Below are 6335 nucleotides of genomic sequence, written 5' to 3'. Positions count from 1 at the left end.
CTGGAGATTCTATTTCTCTAGGACCACTCTCAGTATCAAAATCTGTTCTTGAAAGAAACATATGGATGAATGTGTGTGCATGTGTGTATAAAATAAATGTTCTCTTTATACATATATATCTGTGTGTGTATATATATATATGTATATGTATTAATCAGATATATATATTCCCTCCAGATACTGTCTATTTCTATTGTGCTCCCAGTCATGCTTTGTCCTCACGTTCTCTTCTTCCTGTTATGGAATTTAACATCAGGTGTTTTTCAAATGCACACAGTTTAAAGTGTTGTTGTGTCAGGTATTTTATAGAGAATTTATCTAAAATAATGCATCTCTAAAATTCAGATTTTTTACCATCATTTTTTTTTTAAGATTTATTTATGAGTGAGAGAGAGAGTAGGGGGATGGGAGAGGCAGAGAGAAAGAATCCTTAAGCAGACTCCTGCTGAGCAGAGCTAGATCTCATGACCCTGAGATCATGATCTGAGCTGAAACCAAGAGTCTGACACCCAACCCACTGCACCATCCAGGCACCCCTTTTATCATCATCATTGATGATTAGGCAGTAGAACATTCCCAGAGCAACACTCTAATACCAAGGGAGTGGCTCTCTATTCTGCATTATTTGAAAGGGAAATGCATACTATTCAGGATAGGTTTTTCAAAGGTATTAAATAAGTTCCAAGTAAACTTTCTGAGAATTTACCACATATTTACATGATTGTTCTGGATCAAATGTAAAACTCTGATTAAAAAAAATAATTGTGGAAGATGTGTGGCCTGAGGCTGAATTGTAAGTGCATGAATGTAGTTTTACTCTGCCAAACTGGGCCTATATATCAATTGAAGTGACATTGTAAAATATCAGCTTAATTTGGTGTAGAAGAGCAAATTCAACCTTATTATTGATGCCTTGGGGATTAATGATTCTACATTTTCATTTTGATTCACTTATTTTGATCTTAAATTGTGAGACTCAATTACTAGAGATAAATCCCATCTAGTCTCATTGCATAATTGGTTTTCTGTAGAGTCCATTATCCTAATAATTATACTCTAATTGGCATAAAAATGAAATATTCTGATAAGGAACATCAGGAAATAATAACAGTAATTAATAGTAATTAAATCCAGTGCAGCCCATCATAGAGAACAGAGGTTGGAGGTAATTTTAAGAATAAATTTATCTAGGACTTAAGCAGAAATCATAAACATTTAACATGCATTTTTGTTTGTCAGTTTATCTATCCAAGCTAAAAATACATTAAAATTCACAACAGAGAATTTTCTTTATACTTATGTCAATTCTGAGTAATTCAATGAGTATACATATGTTAGATAGGTTTGCTTTTATTCATTCATTCAGTTCAACACATTTACCGTAAGACAGGCATTGAGTTGAATCCTGAGAGAGAAATGACATATATAAGGCACATCCTAAAACATAGGGATCATAAAATTTCACCAGAAAGAGGTTGTAAGATGAGGTCTTCTAACAGGGTAATAGGGTAAAATATAGCATCTGTGGGTGCTAATGGTGGGGATGGGGATTAGGAATATCCTCTTCTCCTATTCCATGTTTTCAAGTGTGGAGACAATAAAGATGACATCTGTGTTTCTATTTCTTCCATTACTCTCTGTTCCCTGAATCCTCTGGGAAGAGAAGGAGTGAGTTATCTGAATAAGTTAGAGATAAAATTGCATTTGCATAGCCAAATTCCTCTTCTTCTTTTTTTAGGATCTTCCTGTCTGCACAGGGCATATTCAGTTCTGCTTCTTCATGCTGCAAATTGTATACAAGACAAATTCAGCACCTATGGGGGGAACTTTCAGTTGTTAGGCATTTTCCATGAGTGGGTGGGTATAAGACTTTCTAATTTTGGGGTTCAGTTTTAAGAAGGCCATTAGGTTACAAACCTAAGCTATGTTCTCCAATAGCTCTGTCATTTGATCTACATCAGTGTTTAAATTACTTATTGCTATATAGCAAACCAGCCCAAAATTTAGTGGCTTAAAACAAAAATTTATTTTTTCGTATAATTCTGTGGATTCACTGGATTTAGTTTGTTAGTTCTTCTGTTGTATATGGTTTAGCTAAGGTCATTTATTATGCTGTACTCAAAGTAAGTTCAAAGCAAGTCACATTACCAAGTCTGAGGTCAGTGTAGGAGGGGATTATACATGGATATGAATACTAAGATATGTTTTTCACTGGGAACTACCACAGGACAATCTACCCCAATCTACCTGTTATCTACCTTTCAGTTGGTTCTGAACTTCAGTGAGGAAAAAGATTACCATTTATTAGAGTCTGGAAACATATTCTTTCCATCTTTCCAAGCTTCTTTCCTTGGTACTATTTTTTTCCCTTAAACGGTCCCTATTTCTCAATAATATAATAAGAAGGTATGTGCCATATGTCTTCTTTCTGCTCAGGATGTATATTTTTTAAAAGAAATATCAGGAAATTTACAGTGATGGAGTGGGAGTAAGGTGCAGTGAATAAAGCTTTATAGCAATGCCTTTTATTTATAAAGATGAAAGTCTTCTTCATTTCATACATATGCTAATACAACATAAGTAATCATACGTATCCCATTCCTAACACAAACACCATTATAATACCTGGACAGTAAGATGTCAAAATGGATTCATTCAAACAGTGGCATAATCAGTGGAAAGTACAAACTGACTGACCATATGTTAAAGAAACATCAAAGGAAAGAAACATAGTAAGTTGAGTGGTTGGGTATGGAGGCTATGGTGTCAATTCTAGCTCTGATATAGCTGGACTGACCTGGGACAATTAATTAATCTCTGTATCTCAAATTACATGCCTTTAAAGTGGGAAATATAATAATACTTCTTAGTGTTTATGAGGATTACTGAGATAAAATTATTTTAGAGTACCTTGAACAATGCCAGGCAAATTAAAAAACTCAATAAATATTAGTTTTTTGTATATATATATATATATATATATATATATATATATATATATATAAAGGTTGGACATTAATAGGTAATATTCAATGTTATGTTTTAGTATCAACCCTTCTCAGCTAATGTACTTACAAAGTAAAATTTGAAGTGTACATCTTCACCATAAATAAACAAGGTGACAAGTATCTGATTGTTATTAGGCCAATGTTGCTCACTTGATGGATGATAAATTTTCAATATTTATACACAGTTGCATCTAGGAGTAAGTTACTTGTATTTTGTGCTTTAACAAAAAGAAATGTATTTCAAATTAAGTTCTTAAATCCCATACTTCAACTGACAGCGTCTAGAATCTAACTCATAAAAGATTATTGAAGTTGCCTCCCAATCTATATATCTGTGCCAATGCTTAAGGAGTGACTTTCCTTGAGTGCTGGCAAAAACTGCAAGTGAAATCTTCAAAATAGTAGCAAATGACATTTAAAACTATCTTCCTGGGTTATCATGAGAGGGACTTTATAATTCTTACTAGCCTTAGCCAGGAAAAAGCAACTGCACTGTTAACCTAGAAATTTCTTTCATTACTTGGAATTATATTTTTTAATTTTGTTTTCTGTTTCTCACTAGTAAATTTTCCTTAATATTAAAACTCGAGGTAAAAAGTAATTTCATTTCAACATGGGCACAAATTAGAAATTTACTGCTTTGGGCACCTGGGTGGCTCAGTTGGTTAAGCGACTGCCTTCGGCTCAGGTCATGATCCTGGAGTCCCGGGATCGAGTCCCGCATCGGACTCCCTGCTGGGCAGGGAGTCTGCTTCTCCCTCTGACCCTCTTCCCTCTCATGCTCTCCATCTCTCATTCTCTCTCTCTCAAATAAATAAATAAAATCTTTAAAAAAAAGAAATTTACTGCTTAATCTGATAGTCTATATACTGCTCCGGATACAATCTGTTCGATCGAGGAGAGTGAGAACGGGCGTTGACAAAGGCCATTTCAAATGATTTTGATTGGGGTTGATGGCCAGACTAAGACAGATTTTGTTAATTTTCTGTTACCTGCTTTTGTGATTATTTCCAGATGTCCTTGGAGATTGTAATTGTTCAAAAATTATTTTGTTGGTAATTTAGTAATGTAATTATTTTATTTCAGAATTTTGATACAAACCAAGAACTTTATCGGTGAAAAATTACATCTTCTTTCCAAAAAAATTTATAGGACTCAAGCCACTTACCAATAGTGTTTAAAATTTGGATGTCACACAATTTATTTTTCAAACTGAGACACTTTGGAGAATGAAAGTGTAATTAATAATTACAGCAGGAATATAGGATTAAATCAGACCATCTCAGGCAAACTAGGGTATACTGGCAGCCTGATTATAAGAATATTTACCAGCTATTTTCTCTTTCAAATAATTTGCTTGTCTCAACATTTAAGACTTATGAAATAATTCTAAGAATTGCTTTTATATGACACAGTTGAAATGACGTGTTTTTCAAGAAAAACTGAAAAAAAAACAACAATAAAAAGCCTGTGGTATTTTAAAGTGAACATGGAGAAGGGGGATAGTTTTCCTCTCTCACCAATTACACTGGTATTGCTACAGGTGTTAAGCCTGGACCTTAGCCTGCCAAGTCTGGATTGTTTTCATACGCAACAATCTCTCATCACAGTGTCCTATAGCAATTGGATCTGAAGCTAATGTAAGTTTATCCTTCTTAACTAACTCACTAGCAGAATATCTTATTCCGCTAACTTTCAGAGTGGTATAAAAGTAGGTAAATGATGCCAGACAATGCAGAATCTATATGGATTAATGTAATCTATCCATTTGCTTGGTGTTGCTGTTTCTGCTGCCTTCTAAAATATTATTTTATGCAACTTGACAGAATTTGCTGGTCAGTTTGTTTATATGTACCTCTTTTTTTCTGTAAAAACTTGCTATGGATCTATGAGTTAAGAATTTTATATCCTATACTTTTGTGAGATAAGATAAAATTCTGTATCTAAGAATCAATAAAGACCCATACTTGACATACATTCCTTTTAGTGGGTTCCTTAATTTTAGTGTGCCTAGGAATCTCATCAGTGCATGTCCAGAAATTCTATGTTAGAAGTTATTGGGTGGGATCCAAGGACTTAGCTATTTTAACAACATCTCAAATGATGTTAATATAGGTAGTCTGTGGGCTTTGTTTTTGTGAAACTACTTTGCAACAGATATTGAGAAATAAGAATGCATACAGGTAAATCTCCTATGAGTTGTTCCTGTGTAAGTTCCTATACAAAATTTCTTGGGATTTCAGTCAAGAAGCTTAATAGACCATTCACGGACCATTGAGTCCATTCATGCACTCAGTAAATGTTTACTGAGAACTCTTCTGGATGCTGGGGATAGAATGGTAGAAAGAAAGGATGGTTCATTTCCTCCAAGAATCTAGCATAGATAGGTCAGGCGAGATTGTGAGGACTACAGTGGGATGTACATGGCGGTATGGAAGCACATAGAAATATTCTTCATCCGGAAGGAAATTCAGGGAAGTCTTCTCAGAAGAAGTACCATCTAAACTAAGAACCAAAGAGTAGTAAGATGCAGTTAGATGAATGGAAAAGAGAGGGCAAAAAAGATCATCCACTATCAGCCAGTCTGGGGAACAGAATGATTAGACATCCTGGAGCATGATGTATATAGCACTGGGGGGCAACAAGGAGGGATGAAGATGAGAAATGTGACTCATGTGGGAAGATGTCATCAGACCATGAAATGACTGGTAAGCAATACCATAGAGCTTAGAGTCAATCAGAATTCTTTTTTTTTTAAAGATTTTATTTATTTATTTGAGAGAAAAAATGAGAGAGAGAGAGCACATGAGAAGGGGGAGGGTCAGAGGGAGAAGCAGACTGCCTGCCGAGCAGGGAGCCCGATGCGGGACTCCATCCCGGGACTCCAGGATCATGACCTGAGCCAAAGACAGTCGCTTAGCCAACTGAGCCACCCAGGCGCCCTCGATCAGAATTCTTATCCTTAGCAACTTTTATTTAGTCCAATATTGTCTTTAATCAAAATAGTATCTCCTTTTATTTCACATGCACTTTGTTTCCAAATGATTCTGGTGATTTTCTAATAGTTAGAGACTATCATGAAGTTTACTAAAATATTAAATACATTTTTTGTAACTTTGCCATGCTAATTATCTGTATTTAAAAAAAACAGTACTTCTAATTTCTCTAATAAGGTGCCTAAATTTAAACAAAATATTCTATGCATGTTTTTGTCAATAGTTTTATCACAAGCACGCTGCTTCTAATTGCATAGATTTCTTTTTGCTGTTTTTCTTATTAAGGATAAACTCAACTGATGAGTTCAATACCCCAGCAACTTTAAAGTCG

The sequence above is a fragment of the Callorhinus ursinus genome, unplaced genomic scaffold (genome assembly GCF_003265705.2).
Source record: "Callorhinus ursinus isolate GAN/ISIS: 27379988/994484 unplaced genomic scaffold, GSC_fseal_2.0 scaffold4, whole genome shotgun sequence".
Classification (NCBI taxonomy): domain Eukaryota; kingdom Metazoa; phylum Chordata; class Mammalia; order Carnivora; family Otariidae; genus Callorhinus; species Callorhinus ursinus.
This window is presented reverse-complemented; position numbering follows the sequence as displayed.